The 16370-nt window shown below is 49.2% G+C and overlaps 1 protein-coding gene across 2 annotated transcripts in view; it reads right to left on the bottom strand.

Annotated features, from left to right (window-relative positions):
* The window catches only part of Mapt (microtubule associated protein tau), a 97454-nt gene extending 91866 nt beyond the window's left edge, over nt 1-5588 (bottom strand). For both annotated transcript variants that reach the window (XM_028780590.1, XM_028780591.1), the window contains exon 1: nt 5495-5588. The gene's annotated coding sequence lies outside the window, so the exon portion shown is untranslated. The remainder of the gene's footprint in view (nt 1-5494) is intronic.
* Between the last annotated feature and the right edge of the window lie 10782 nt (nt 5589-16370).

Below are 16370 nucleotides of genomic sequence, written 5' to 3'. Positions count from 1 at the left end.
CCCCCCCCTTTTGTGGTATATACATACTTGTATGTAGGTTGACATTTTGTGTCTTCCTGTATCACTTTCCACTTTATTTTTAGAGACAAAGTTTCTTAGTGAACCAGAGGTTGTGAGTTTGGCTAAGCTTTCTGGATAGTGCGTTTCAGGGACCCTCCTGTTTCTACCCCCTGCCCAGCACTGGTTTATTAGATGCATACAGCAGGACTCAGCTCTTGTGTAAGGGCTAGAGATCCGAACTCAGGAAGGTCCTCATGCTAGCAGACAGGCATTTTAACAGCTGAGCCATTTTCCCTGCCCTCGATCCCCCAATCTTAATTAACAGTTGTATCTCAGCCAATCAAACCTGGCTGCCCCTTTACACAACAGATGAGTGGAGAATCCCTCAGTCAGGTGGGGGTTAAGGTTTCTGGGAAAGATTTGCTCTACGTTTGACAAGCAGAGCAGCAAGGTGGAGGGAAATTCTTTGTTCCAGATGTTCAAATCAGACACCAAGGACTCAAATCCACACCTCTGTAACTTATTCTAGCCCATGATCCAAACAGACTCTTGCAAAAAGAACTGGGTGTTTGGAAGGCCTGACTAGGTTCCCAGGCTAGCCCACAAAACTCAATTAAATCTCATGGAGCTTAGCTGTGTGTCCTGTGCTGTGCATCCTTAGTTGGTTATGAAATCTCTCTGGGCTTTGGCGGGCTTCCCTATGTGTTAGAGGGTAACAGTTACTACCATTCAGTGAGATTCATGTGAAGACTATATAAGGTCCTCCGGCAGCTGCAGCACTCCTAGAAGACGGGCACTAGCTATAATTGAGATAAAAGTGCCAGAGAAACACTGTTTCCACAGCAGGGTTTCCCTATGCCAGTGCCAGTGCCATTTGGCAACTGTCCTGTAATGTTTAGCAGCACTTCTGGCCTCGCCCCACAAGATGCCCACAACATACACCACTTTCCAGACATTTCAGCAACCCCAATGAGGACCATGGTTTTCCAGGAAAAGACCCAAGTCTCAGTAGCCTTATGAGGCCCCATTTAGGGGCCAGGGACGGTTCTCCTTCCCACTTGACCCTAACTCCTGTGTGCAGAGTAGCCAGATGAGTGTCTCTACAGTGGCTGATGAGAGAGTGAGGCTCCCCATCTCCATCCCAGTCACCTGCAGCAGGAACATGGCCACCCCCACAGGTGGGCTTGTGGAGTGTGATAGCCCCCTCTAGGCTCTTCATCCCCCTTTCACCAACAAGGGGCAGGTGAGCCACCTGTGGATGCTCTGGGGCCTGAGGCAGAGCAAGGACACACAGGCAGCTGTGTGGGCGCCAACTGGACACACAGACAAAATAGACTGGATTTGTCCCTAAGCTTCCCAGATGCTGTGACCTTGAATTTGCACCCCTCTCTACATTCTCTCGGATGCCCTCCTGAGCTGTATTGCTCCATTTTATCCACTTACCCGTCAAACGATGACAGGCCAGACACCCATTATATATCTAGCTCTATATTAGGTATTTAAAAATATTCTTTTGAAGCGATTCATTTTCAAGAGGGGACCAAGGAAGAGCTTAACTAAATAAATAAAAGAAAAGGCATAGTGGGAAAGGTTCATATATTCAACTGAAAAAAGTAGTGTATGTTCATACACACAGCCAGGAAATCACAAAAGCCATATACAGCATGCTCAAGGGAGACAGAATGAAACACAAGTCCTTAACATTTTTAACAAATGAACTGCACATGTTGATGTTTAGAAGGGACGAGGAAAGTCAGTGTACACAAAGGGCACCCCAGTCCTGTCCTATCTCCAGGCCAATCTTGCCCTCCAAGGGCGAGTGGGCCAGGGAGCTTGCTCAGTACAAGGGCTCATTTTCTCAGTGGGAACAAGCCTGACCTTACCTCAATGCAACCAAGTTTTCTTCTTGCAACTCCTGGGCACTATCTGTTTCCTTTGTTCCTCTCTGGGGAACAGAGCCTGACACTAGAAGCCACTTAAAAGCCACACCCTTCCACCAACATGCAATTGTGTAGACAGGGTCTGTGCAGGGGCAGAGAGAGAGGCACACCGTGGGCTGTCATTCATCTTTAAACACACACACACACACACACACGCACACACACACACATCCAGTCAAGCTAAGGAATATTCAAATCATCCAAAGGTGAGCCCCAAAGCCAAGCCAGATCACTGCTATAGCTACACACATCTGCCGGCGAAGCAAACGGTGCAGAATAGATCAGCCGTCATTACAGCGGGCTTGGCAGCTGGGGGAGGAATGAGCACTTATCTGGATAGCCATTTGTTTAGAGAAGCTTTCCAAATGGCGAGTGGGCAAGCAATTCTTATGTGGCAAACACAAGCAGTAGCATTGAACCCAAGATGACATCTCAGAATTGTAATCACAGAAGTAACCTACGATGGCTTCATACTTCTTTTCCTGCTATAAGACCCAACAGTTGAAGGGGCCGGGTAAGAACCTTGCAAAATTCGGGCAGTCTTATGGAGCCCGGGGACTGAGCCAAACGTGGCTAGTTTGTTCCTGACCCTGTCATCCACCCAATGCTAACCAGCCAGACTTGGGACTACAATTTCTTGAACGCCAGAGGGTAAATAGGGCCTCCTGGATATAAAAGGGATCACCCACCCGCGGAGGATAGTGGGTGAAGCTCTTGAACCCTTTCAGATGAGCCAGGCTTTCTCAGCGCCCCGGCTTCAGCATAAACTTCTAGCTTCGGAGGCGAATGAAACTGGCTTGTTAAAGCAAGGGCAGAGGCGGCAATGGAGCCTCTCAAACTGCAGAAGGATCATGCAGCAGCCCCGACGATCTTTCAGTAACAACTCGGGCCTTGGCCAGCACAGTACCTCACTCAGTACCTCAACACAGTGCAAAATGGGAGTGAGTTCGAAGACGCGTGGTCTGAGCTTTGTTTCTGCACTGGGTGAAATGTTCTCTCTCCGATCCCCCTCCTGCTGATTTCCCACCTACAGAACTGTGACACCTTTGCCCAACAGGCCCGCTATAGACAGCCTCCCTCCCAGGCTTCCCTTTTCTGCGCCCACCCCAAGAGCCTGGCTTTTTCCAGATTAAGAATCCTGCTCCCAGCAGCCCGTTGCGTGGCGAGGGATGGGTAGTATTTGAACCAATCTTTCAGATGCTCAGGAAATTTCTGCCGGGCGGGTCCAGCCACGACGCCAAAGCCTCAGGCCGCAGTTTGACCGGGAGAGGGCGTTCCACCCCAGCTGAGACATTCTCAGAAATACACATCAATCTGGGCAGCCAACGTGGGCAATTCGGCCCTTAAGAAGAAGCTTGTCGGTCTCAAAACTGCTCGTCCGCACCAGTATTCAGCGGTAGAATTAACCAGAAAACCTCGAAGACTGAGCGTACTGTACGGTGGGTGGGGAGGCTGGGACCTGTTTGCTTTCTATCCCTCTCTGGTTTCAAGGGCTGTTGTAAATGTGGACTTTTAAGTGAAAGACCCTCATTTAAATAATATTAATAAAATAATATCAGTCAATACGCTTATAATAAAATACATTAGAGGCATCTCTCTGGATGGCTATGGTTGCCAGCGCCAAGAGAATGATGCTTGCATCAGAAATGAGGGGCTCCTTCCTCGCATCTTCAGGCTCTATCAGACCACTCCAGGGTTCTGAATCTCCACGGAGTAAGGGGCGGGGGTAACGCCCAGAGGTTCCTCCTCTGGTTGGTGTGGTTCCTATGGCAACCCTTAACCCCCTCTTGGTGGGTTGGGAGGGATGGGTGTGGCCGCAGCATCCCAGGGGATCTCATACCCTCTCCTCACACGCTCCCACCGGGAGAGGCAACAGGGTACAAAGGTGGTGGTGGTGGTGGGAACGGGGAGTCAAGCTTGCTGAATCTCCCCATTTCCGAGGGTTAGCTGGCTCCCCAAGATGTGAAACACCAGTGGGGTGTGGTCCTCAGGACGGCCTGGGTATGGGGAGGGATGTGCTTCCTCTGAGGACTCCTGCACACGAGAGACTATTTCGAATCCCACCCATGTGGCTCTGGGCCGAATTGGGGAGAGGGCTGCGCGGGGTCACGTCCGTTCCATGCGTGCCCCCGCAAGTCTGTAGATCCAACAAAGGGTCTGAAATGAATGGCGGAAAAAAAAAAAAAGGATGGAGTTGTTCCGAGCGCGTAGGCAAATATCCTTGTCGAATGAAAGCTCCCCGCCTCCCCCCGCCCCCCTAAAAAAAAAAAACAGGGCTGGGAGCGCAGATCCTAAATCACACGACGAACAAAGCAGCGAGCTCCCCTAGATGACCTCAGGTGAACGCTCGGGTGCGCACGGCTGCTGAGGCAAAACGCCAAGGTTTCCGTGTTCATCGCCCCCTGCTCCTTAACATGGGTCCAAGCCGGGTCCTCCAAAGCCCGGCCACAGGTCTTGGCATGCTACGATAGAGACGTGACTCGCCGCAAAAAGATGGCACCTCGCGTTCAGAGAGGCGAAAAAAAAAAAAAAACGGAGGAGGGGTGGCAGCGGGAGGAGACACATCCTACTCCCCCCTCCTCTCCCACCCAGGTCCACACCCACTGCCGCAGTGAGGGGCGAGCCCTGCGCGCCAGCCCGCGCCTCCGGCAGGGAGCGCACATGCCGGGAGCCCAGCGCAGAACCCAGAGAAAGAATCGCGCCCCGAAATGCACCTGCAGCCCTCGCACAGGTCTGTGCCTGGCTGCGACGCTGCGCACCCTCGAGCGGCGAGCCGCTGCCGCCCAGCCCGCTGACACCGCGAGGCCAGGTGACCCCTGCTTCTTGGAGCTCCCACATTGGGATCCGCGCACTACCTTCTCTCGGGCACGGCGCTGCCCCTGTCACTGTACCAAGCGCGCGCAGGGGGAAGGGCGGCTAAAGTGACAGCGCCTGGACCCCTCCCCATCCTCCCGATTCCTCCCAGCCCCCAAATGTCCCCTGCCGGCTTCTGAAGGAGGAAAAGGGGAGGGGGCGGGCCACCGCCTTAAATCAGGGCCAGTGAAGGCCGTGTCAGAATCACTGCCAAGGGAGGTGGAGGAGAGGCATGAAGGCAGTCATCTTTTCTAGAACCCGATCCACACCTTCCTTAGGGCTGATGGAAATCAGGGGCAGAGAAATCCGATTTCAGGTTCGCTTTCGGGGGTCGTCGTTGGACCCCCATACACTCGCACAGACCCACGCCCATTGCGGCAAAAGGCTGAGATCCAGATTACAGAACAACCCCTTCCCTAGGTCACCGTCATCCGCGCCCCACCCTGCGGGCACAGCCCCCCCCCATTTGCGCGGAGCCGATGGTGCGGACCCCAGCACTCATAGATGCATGCATTCGCCCGCGTGCATGCATCTCTCGCACCCGTTCCTTCCCAGCTCCCCAGCGCCCAGGGCGCAGAGAGGCCCCCGCCTTTGCGCCTGACTGATGCCCAGCGCCCTAAATCCATCTCTGGGGCGAGGGGCGACAGGAGGATGGCGCACAGGGGCAGAAGGGGACTAGATTTCGGAGCTGCGGCGCTTACCTGATAATCGACAGAAGGCGAGGACAGAAGAGGACAGCGGAGGAGAAGGTGGTTGTGGCGGCGGCGGCAGCGGCGGCGGCGGCAGAAGGTGGGCGGTGGCGGCGGCGCTGCTGCTGGTGCTGGAGCTGGTGGGTGGCGGAGACTGCGAGCGCGCGCGCGGCCGAGAGAGCGCGTTCCCGAGGCCGGCGGGCAGCGCAGGCGCGAGCCACGGGAGCGCGAACCTCCCCAGGGGAGGGGCGGGCCGTGAGGCCCGTGTGCGCACTTCCCCTTCCGGCCGCCAGGGGGCGCGCGCGAGCGCCCCACCAGCCCCCCCCCCCCCTCCCCGCGCCGCCCGGCTCGCCCCTCTCCGCGCTTCCCTTCCCGGGTCCCGCCCCGCTTCGGGCCGCGGTGTTGACCGCCGCGCGCACGCGCGTTCCGTGGCGCACGCGCACCCCGGCCTCCGGGGGCTGCAGCCTTTGTCTCGTCCAGGGGTCTCCTCCCTCGGTTCCCGCGGGGTCCAGGCAGAGCGGTGTGCTGGTCGTCTCCGCTTTTCAGTTCACCCTCGCTGGCTCGCCAGGCAGTACTCCTTGGACCCCAAGTGCTACACAGGCAACTCGAGTCTCCCAAAATGTGGCCTTCCAGATAGAGCACACTTTCCCAGGGGCAGCCGTCTGCTTGCTTTCTTTCCACCTTTTTTTTGTTAATGGCCAACGTGAATGATTTCCTTGAGAAATCCTCTTGAAACAGATTAAGATGATCGTAATACACTTAAGAGGTTTCGTGAAAAAAAATTTTTTTTAAATCAAGGAGCATTCAAACCCATTAGGTATCTTAACTGTGACCTTGGGGACGAAAAACCTTAAAATAGGTAAATTCTAATCATGCTTACCACACTGCAAAGCATTTTCACGGAGTTATTTTTATCTCATTTATTGAGACACCTTTGTACAGCTTGAGAACTGAATTTTTAAGGTGCCTGCTGGAGATGGCCACCTGCTGGATGTCAGGCTTCCGGTTGAAACTGGCCATTAGTTCTTCCAGCCACCTAGGCGTGGGCTGTGGCCCCTGCTTAATTTCTTACCGCCCCAAAGCTCAATTTTCTTGGACAGCTGGAGTCTGTTCAAATGCAAGGAAGAGAGGCAGCCACCTACCTTTTGCCAAAGAGGTGAAAACTTGTCTTGAAGCTTTAATTTGCATGCCTTATTTTCTTTATTTTTCAAGGCAGGTTCTCTCTTTGTTGCCCTGGCTGGCTTAGGGCTCACAGAGAACCACCTGCCTGCCTCTGCCTCCAGAGTGCTGAGATTAAAGGTGTACATTGCTATCCCAGCTATTGTTTTTACAAACTCCGATGGGGTACCTGCTCAGTGTGTTGGCTCACATCTGTAATCCCAGAATTCACGTAGGTTGAGATGTGAGGTCAAGATCAGCCTGGGCTACATAGTGGAGTCCAAGCCAGCCTGGATTACAGGATGAAAGTGGGTCTCAAAGCAAACACACACACACACACACACACACACACACACACATCTGGGATGGAGAGGTGGCTCAGCAGTTAAGAGCATTTGCTGTACTTGCAGAGGACCAGGATTCTCAGCACCCACATCATAGCTCACAACTGTAACTCTATATCCAGGAGATCCCACACCCTTTTCCAGACCCTCAGGGCACCAGGCACACCTATGGCACACATACATAAATACACACAAGGAAAAGACTCATAAAAAGTAAGGTTTGGGGGCTGGTGAGATAACTTAGCGGTTAGCATTGACTGCTCTTCTGGAGGTCATGAGTTCAAATCCCAACAACCACATGGTGGCTCACAACCATCCATAGTGAGATCTGATGCCCTTTTGTGTTGTGTCTGAGGACAGCTACAGTGTACTTACATATAATAAAAGAATGAAAAACCTTTGGGCCAGAGCGAGCAGGAGTTGGTGTGAGTGGGCTGGAACAAGAGGGAAAAGGGAAGGGGAAAAATAAATAAAAAATTGAACTAACTAATGTGCAAGGCTTTGGGTTCAATTTTCTAGCACCACAAATACTTTTTTTTCATATGAGCTTAATTACTGAATTATTCTGCAATGATGCAAATGGGGTGATTTCTTTTCTTTTTAAAGGAATTACTCATTTATTTTATATATACAAGTACATGGTCACTGTCTCCAGACACACCAGAAGAGGACATCAGATCCCATCACAGATGGTTGTGAGCCACTATATGGCTGTTGGGAATTGAACTCAGGACCTCTGGAAAAACAGGCAGTGCCCTTAACGGCTGAGCCATCTCTCCAACCACAGGGGCTCTGAATTTTTAGATCTGGCCTTGCTATTCTTCCAACCACCACCACCACCACCCTGCTTCAAGACTCCTACCTCGGTTCTGGATATCTAGGAGCTTAGTGGTCTTCCTGCTCACAGCCCTCCCCCCCACCCACCCTGAGTCCAGCTGTGTTCCTGGTCAGATCAATTTTCAGACATAATCCTTTCAGTCATGGCAGTCTCTTGCTCAAAGATGTCTACCCGCTTTCGATAGGTGCACTTAAACTCGATGGCCTAGCATCTGGTCCTCCCTGCCTTGATCAGAACTCCCGTCCATTCTGCTTTTATGGATCATCGACTCTGTGACTGAGCCTGCTGAGGCCGCTCCACTAAATCTCCTGTCCATCTCTGTACTCTGGGTCTACCCTTTGCCTATAAGGTCCTTGCTCTTCGTCCTGCCCAGGAATACCATACCTAAGCTTCAAACTCAAGGTTAGATTTTACCAAAGCCTCCATTCACCCCAAGTAGAACAGATATTTCTGGTCTCTATAAGGAACTTAGCCAAGTTATTTCAGAGGAGAGGAGTAGAGTTAGTACTTATCTTTCTGGATTGGCATTTTATTATTGTTTTCAATAGTTGCCTTTTCCCTATGTGGGTTTAGCGTACCCTTGCCGGATACCAGCTATGTGATGCGCACATGTCCAAACAGAAACATAAGGCATTGCAAGTTTGTATCTTTGGCTCTTCTTTTCTACTACCAGAAAGACACATTGCCTGATGCTGTTCCTGCAGCCCAGATGCTGGATTAAAAGGCCTAAGGAAGTACATACATCATGAGCAAAAAATTAAAATTTGTTTCAGGATTCACCAAGATTTTGGGAACTGGTTGTTAGCCTGACAAAGCTGACTATGGCAATTTTGATAAGTGTGTGTATATGTGTGGGCATTCGCGCGTGTGCACGTGCTCTTGCGCTCTTCTTATACAGTAACAAATTGCACTCACTAAATGATAAATTGTGTTTATGTCATTATCATTTTCAAGGTCAATGCTTTTGTTACGCTTTACCTTCTTAATATATGTCATTAGTAATCATCACGGTGACACTCCTCCACATTTGAGTTTATCCTTGTGAGCCCCTAATATAGAGTATGATTGAGAAGTGTCAAGGACCTAATGACCCTGAAGTCCTCTGATACTGAATGGTCGCATTTGCCTACACTAAATGGAGGTAACGAATGCTAGAGAGTCTTAAGCAAATCTGTCCTTTAAATGCATGCGATGTGGAGTTGAGTGTTCATTCCAGATAATTTGATCACTATGGGTAGCTAATGGCTCACTAATGCAGGCCAAGAAAATGTATCCCCTCTCATCCCTCTGCCCTTCCCCCCCCCCCCCCCCCGCTAAAATAGAAAGCTCATGGCCTCTTGGGCCCAGCATAAGCCCACACATGGAGGACCATAGAAGGTAGATTGGCACCAGGGAAACCGACAGAAGCAGCAGGCTGTGGGTTCGATTTTAGCCATCATATATGAGGTTAGACAAATTCATTACCTTCTTCTGGCTTCAAGTCTCTTATTGAATAGTCTCTGATGGAATTAGAGCCCAGATCGATAGAGTCTGGAAGGTGTGCCACCAAATGTATTTACAAAATAAGCGGATGCAGTGGGACACATAGATCCTAACTGTGATGGTTTTAACCTGACTGCAGGAGCACAGGTAGGTATTCCAGGTTGGGGCACATAAGCTCTCCCTGCTTGGGAGATTATGGGACCAGACTCCTTCCATTTTGTGTTACTGCCATTTCTTAGGTTCTTGTTCTTTGGCAGGGGGATAAGGCTAGATTATCACTTAGGGGTGCATCTGCACTAAAGGGGGTGTGTGTGGAGGCAAACTCACTTTAGACAGTTATCTCCAACTGAAAGATCAATAAATGTAGGAAAAATGTGGGGTCTGGAAGAAGAGGACAAAGGATTTCAGTAAACGCAGGGTAAGCCTTATATATCCTATGCTAGGGGCTAGCTAAAAGGACTCTGGGAAAAAGAAACCAGACCTTGAACTCTGTTATGGGACTGTATGTGTACCATAAATATATTGGAAGACCATGGAGGATAGGAGGGTGGAAAGTTACTAGGGAAAGATAAAATCAATTTTCTAAAGTAGTTGTTAAGAAAGGTGTTGCTAATCCTTCTGTATCAGAGGGTGGTTCACCCGTTTTACACCATGTAACCCTTTGACATCTCAGGATGTCACCTCTTCCCAGAAGAATATTTTTAAGCACATAAAGTAAAATATGTACAATTACAGGCCAGAGAGCTAGACCGGTAGTTAAGGTGCTTACTGTTCTTACAGAGGACCCAGGTTTGGTGCCCAGCACCCACACTAGGTGACTCACAACTGTGTGTAGCTCCAATTCTAGGGGATCTGATGCTTTCTGGCCTCCACGAGCACCTGCATGCATGCGGTACACATAAACTCATGTAAGCACACACATACACATAAGTACAAGGAAATAAATATTCAAGCATGTGAACAATTACAAAGCAGACATTTTTATGTATGGTTATCAGAACATTAAATCACTGTGCTACAGTGTGTGGTGTCCATATGTTCCTATGCTCCAGTGTTGGAGAGCTCTCTTCAGACAGGTCCCAAGCTGTTCACACCTCCAGGGGTGGCCTTGGCCACAAAAGTCCCCTGCTTCAAGCGGACATGGTGACACATTACCTGCAAGTCCAATACTCATGAAGTAGAGACAAAGGAATCAGAACTTCAAGGCTATTGAGTAAGTTTGAGACCAGCCTGGGGTACATGTACCCTATCTCAAAAATGAACAAATAAACAAATGAAACAACAAGTAAACTCTCCAGTCCCAGGCAACCCTATATTCAATGACTGATGACGTGAGCGAATGCATGGATCCCTTTGGCCCTGCAACAAACACTCATTATGAATCAGTTTAACTTTAGAGTAAGCTCCACCAGGCTGTTTCTCGGTGAGTGGAGGCTCAGCTTTTCCTATTCCCAGCTTGGGCAGGTGTTCATGGAACATTCTAATAAAACATCCTGTATCCCAGACTCACTGCTGCTTAGGACCCTCAACCTGGGGCCATTGGTATTGGGAATGATCCAAGAAAGTAAAAAGTAAGCTGTTTGTTAGAGTTAGTTAGTGAGGACCTTGTTACCCGTGGTCATTTGAGCCCAGCCAGCCCAGCACAGGCAGCGGTGTAGTTGTTAATGTCACTGGGCATGGTGTGTGGTAAATTTGGGGTGGCAGGTCAGGTGTCTGGAACAGTGACAGGTTCCACACTGGGTGGGGTTTGCTCAGGTTAGCTGAGTAGCACTAAGGGCCGAGCTTCCCAGCAAGGTTGGTGAGGTCAGAGCTCTTCTTTGGGAAGGAAGGCATTGTAGGTGATGCTCCTGGAATGCTTGGATTTCCAGGTTCCTTGGACAGCTCGGAGCCTGCAGGAGCGCCCTCGTCCATCTCTTTGGGGAGAAAATGCAGACTTTCTCCTAGGCTAACATGTAACTTCAAGCAGAATGTCTTATGAAAGTCCCCCACATTCTCTCCTGGCATAAATACAAACTAAATAAAAACAAGCAGTAAGTCACAGCATAAATCAGTCAGGTATGGTAATCTAATGAAGAATAGAAGGAAACATGCCCTAGAGGACCTGCAAGACATAACCAGTATATACCAGCATGAGGGACATGGGGTCCTGGAGTTCGTTTTATTAGTTTTATTTTTTTATATTTATTTATTTATTTATTTATTTATTTATTTATTTATTTATTGAGACAGGGTTTCTCTGTGTAGCCCTGGTTGTCCTGGAACTCACTCTGTAGACCAGGCTGGCCTCAAACTCAGAAATCCTCCTGTCTCTGCCTCCCAAGTGCTGGGATTAAAGGCGTGCGCCACCACCGCCCAGCTGTTTATTAGTTTTAATTATATGTGTGTCTGTGTGGGGGTATGGGTTTGTGCCTGCAGGTGCCTGCAGAGGACAGAGGAATTGAATCCCTCTGGAGCTGAAGTTACAAGTGATTGTGAGCTACCCTGTATGGACGCAGTACACACTCTTAACTACTGAGCCATCTCTCCAGCCCCAGAACACGTTCTTATAGAGTCAGTCCCACTGATGGGCGTGGGTATGGTAAGACCCAGAACGACTGAGAGCAGATGTGGCTCTTTGCTGTGTAAGCACAAGGTTAATATTAGTTGGTTTGATGCAACTTGTGTTTATTTCCAGGGGATCCAAGCCACACGGCTGGTGACCCTCACCCGTCTAGACTACAGCTTCTCTACGTTTTTGAGAAATGTGCTTCTATGCTAAGTCTTAAATATACAAGGAAACCAGGCCTGGTGATACATGCCTAGAATACTAGGTCTTAGGAGGTAGAGTCAGAAAGATCAAAAGTTCATGGTTATGCTAGGCTCTGGTGTGAGTTCAAAGCCAACATAGCTACATGAGACCATATATTTTAAACATAGGATAATTAGTACTAGCTTTATTAAAGGGTACATGTTATGATCTTCATTTTGTCTCCATCTAGAAAGTGGCTCTGACTCATTAGATAGTCATGGAGCCTTGTCCTACGGTTGGCTACCAGGAGTCCCCTGGATCCTGTGATGATTTGAGTAGGTATGGCCCCATAGACTCATGGGTTTGAATGCTTGGCCCATGGGTAGCAGCACTATTAGGAGGAGTGGCCTTATTGGAGTAGGTGTGGCCTTGTCAGAGGAAGTGTGTCACTGTGGAGGCAGGTTTTGAGGTCTCTGATGCTCAGGCTACATCCAGTGTGACACAAGTCTCTCTTTGCTGGGGATCAAGATGTAGAACTCTCAGCTCCTTCTCCAGCACCATGTCTGCCTGCATGCCGCCATGCTTCTCACTGTGACGATAATGGACTAAACTTCTGAAACTGTAAGCCAGCCCCAATTAAATGTTGTCCTTTATAAGAGTTGTCCTGGTCATGGTGTCTCTTCACAGCAATAAAGCCCTAACTAGGACAGGTCTGTAAGCCGGATTCCCATGGTTCCCATGTAAAAAATTGAGATCAATATACTTGAGAGTTGAGCATCCCTGCCACATCCCTGGTACACACACACACACACACACACACACACACACACAGAGAGAGAGAGAGAAAGAGAGAGAGAGAGAGAGAGAGAGAGAGAGAGAGAGAGAGAGAGAATGAAACTTGCGGGAAGTCTCTGCCCTTCAGCACTCTATGGCAGCCTACTAAGTGAGAAGCAAATGGGAGAGCTGAGATCTATGCTCCCCTCGGGGATATGGAGGACGCAGGGGTGGGGTTCCCTTTACAGCTTTATTTAATCACCGCTCTGGATCACAAAGCACAGGATCTAAGATGACACAGAGCTGCGGCAGGCTCAGTGGAGCAGCCTGACGAGCCAGAGGCGCTGTCTTTGCTGAGAGAGATGAAGAGTTTCAGAATGCACGTTGACCGGCTGTTGTGAATTTATCCCATCCTCTCCCTGTCTGAAAAGAAGATATCAAACGTTTGCAACTCTGACTGTGCTATATTTTCCAGACTGTGCTAAAAGTTAGTCTGTAGAAGGTTTTTTCCCCCGATTATTATTACTGTTATTATTATTATTATTTAAGTTTTAGTCTTTGTAATTCTAGCTGACTTAGAATTCACGATGTAGACCAGGCTGGCCCAGATTTATAGCAATTCTCCTGCCTCTGTTTCCTAAGTTCTGGGATTGCAGGTGCACACTGCTCTGGTCAGGCTGGGTGTCTTTCAGTTTATTGCTCTTCATCTCTGAGGCCTTCATCTCCTCCTGTTCAGTGCCAATGGCTCTGGAGCTCATCTGAGTGGTGAGTGTGTGGTTAGGTTTGTTAAGCATTGCCCTGGAGTGAGCATGCAGAAGGCATAGGTTTTCCCTGCTGGTTCTGGTGTGGCCGGCATTTGCGTCTTCTTATAGGATGCCAGGGGTACCCTAAGCACGGCTGCACACCCAGTGCCTGGTGTCTACCTCACTGTGGCTTTTGCGATGAGGGCATGTGCACTGGGCTTGGCACTGTTGAGAATCCAGCGTCTGAGCTGTCTGCTTCTGTGCTGCGCTCACCCTGCCTGCTTTGGCTTGCCTGGAGCAGTGTCTCTTGGGACTTTCTCTACCCAGATACTGTCCACCCCAGGCTTCACTCTGCCCTAATGTAGGGAGGCTCCTGAGAATGACCTTGAACATCTGATCCTTCACCTTCCAAGTGCTACGATTACAGGCATGAGCTAAACAGCAACAATGGCTAACCAATCTAAAAAACTGAGCCTGGGGCCTTGTGAACGCTAAGCATCTCCCAACTGAGCTATTCCTCCAACCTGGAAAGATGCTCTATGTGTGTTGTGCATGCATGCGTATGTGTGTGTGTGTATGTGTGTGTGTTGTGTGTGTGTATGTGTGTGTGTATGTGTGTGTGTTGTGTGTGTGTGTATGTGTGTGTTGTGTGTGTGTATGTGTGTGTTGTGTGTGTGCATGCTCGTGTGTGTGTACCTATACAGTTACTTATACATTTATGTGTGTAGAGATATCAAGTCCTCAATTGCTTTTCGGCCTTACTTATTGAGACAAGTCTCTCACTGAAACTTGAGCTTACCCACTGGCTAACTGGCTTCAAGGATTCACCCAACCTTCCACCTCCTGCTAGGTGCTGAGATTCCAGGATGCATTAGCACACTGGCCTTTTATATTGGTGCTAGGGATCGGAGCTCGTCTCTATACCTGCATGGCAAGAGCCCAACCGAGCTCATCTCCATACCTGCATGGCAAGAGCCCACCCAGCCATGCCAGTCTTCTTATGTCAGTGCTGGGGATTCAAACTCAGGCCCTCGGGTTTGCAAAGAAAGAATTCTTACTTGCTGAGACATCTCCTAGTATCTTAAAGTGAAACTCCAGTGTATAAAATTATTTTTAAACATACTGTATAAAATTCCCTCAAGCTTTCTGTATGTGGTGTTCATAAAATGTAAATGAATTTTGAGTTTCAGCTTGGCTCCCATCCCTAAGACATCTTATTATTACGACTGAACAAATATTCCCAAACCAAAAGAACCTGAAATTGATACACTCTGGCCTCAAGAATTTTGGATAAAGAATGCACAGTTTATGTTTCCCATCGATAAAGAGAGAAGGACATGTAGGCATACTCTCTAGAGTTTGGAGATAGCATATTCCATACCTGGGGATGCTGTTTTGATCAATACCCCATCCACATCAAAGACTGTCAGGGTTATGTGGGTCTCCAAGAAGAAAGGACTCTGCAGGAGGAACATCAGCTGTTCAATTTTATGTTGTCAACATCACGGGGTCTGTGAGGCTAGAAGTGGCCACCATGACAGGGTATTGTGTGGTGCTTGTACTGTGTCTCAGAGTGAGAATCACTAGGACAGTGCCAGCCCTTGGTGTCTCAGAGCAAGACTGTGCCACCAGCAGCAGGGCAGGGCTCGTGTATCATTTTGAGAAACAACCGGCATGCTGTTGAACGCTGGTAAAAACAAAGTGTCCGACCGTGGAATAACAAACGTCCTACCTACACCTCATTAGCTGGGTTTTGTCAGGCCAGCCAGATCACAAGGATAGGCCGGTTGAGGCTCAGTCGTTGATAGATGCAGGTGTTGCCTCTGAGCTGGATGCTGAGCAGGAGAAGAGGGCACAGGCTGTTGTATATGATGCTTCTTGGATCTCTCCTTTCCACCCACCACGCCCCTGCCCCTTGCACACATCTGTGGCTGCATTAGAGTCCCATTCATCCAGCTGAGGGAAGCTCTGTATACAGGGTGAGTTGGTTCAGTTATGGATACTACAGCTAAAAGCGATGGGAAATACACTAGACATTATTAACTAAAGAGTGCCATCTCGGGAGACAGTCACAAGGGAAACTCTTCCCAAGGTTCACGGCTGTACGGGCTGCTTTTGTGTGTCAACTTGACACAAGCTGGACTTATCACAGAGAAAGGAGCCTCCCTTGAGGAAATGCCTCCATGAGATCCAGCTCTAAGGCATTTTTCTCAATTAGTGATCAAGGGGGAGAGGGCCCGTTGTGGGTGGTGTCATCCCTGGGCTGGTAGTCTTTGGTTCTATAAGAAAGCAGGCTGAACAAACCAGTAACATCCCTCCATGACTTCTGTATCAGCTCCTGCTTCCTGACCTGGTTGAGTTCCAGTCACGACTTTCTTTGATGATGAACAGCAATGTGGAAGTGTAAGCTGAATAAACCCTTTCCTCCCCAACTTGCTTCTTGGCCATGATGTTTGTGCAAAAATAGAAACCCTGACTAAGACAATGGCTCAACCATTTTGCATGGGCAGTGAGGTTGAAGGGTAGTTGGCTCAGTGAGATGGCTCAGTGGGTGCTTACTGCTGAGCCTGACTACCCGAATTCTATACTCAGGAACTATATAGTGGAAGGAGAGAAATGACTCCCAAAAGTTGTTCTCCAACCTCTACACATGCATCTTGTCAGCCATGCTCTTTCTCTCTGTCTCTGTCTCTGTCTCTGTCTCTCTCTTTCTCTCTCTCTCTCTCACACACACACACACACACACTTGAGTCTATGTAATCTTTTTAAAAAGAGGTTTAAGATTGGAAGACATACACACACAAGGCCTGAACAGTTGATC

This window comes from Grammomys surdaster, unplaced genomic scaffold, assembly GCF_004785775.1.
Source record: "Grammomys surdaster isolate TR1022 unplaced genomic scaffold, NIH_TR_1.0 371, whole genome shotgun sequence".
Taxonomy (NCBI): Eukaryota; Metazoa; Chordata; class Mammalia; order Rodentia; family Muridae; genus Grammomys; species Grammomys surdaster.
Note: the sequence above shows the minus strand (reverse complement) of the source record. Positions and strands in the feature narration are given on the sequence as shown.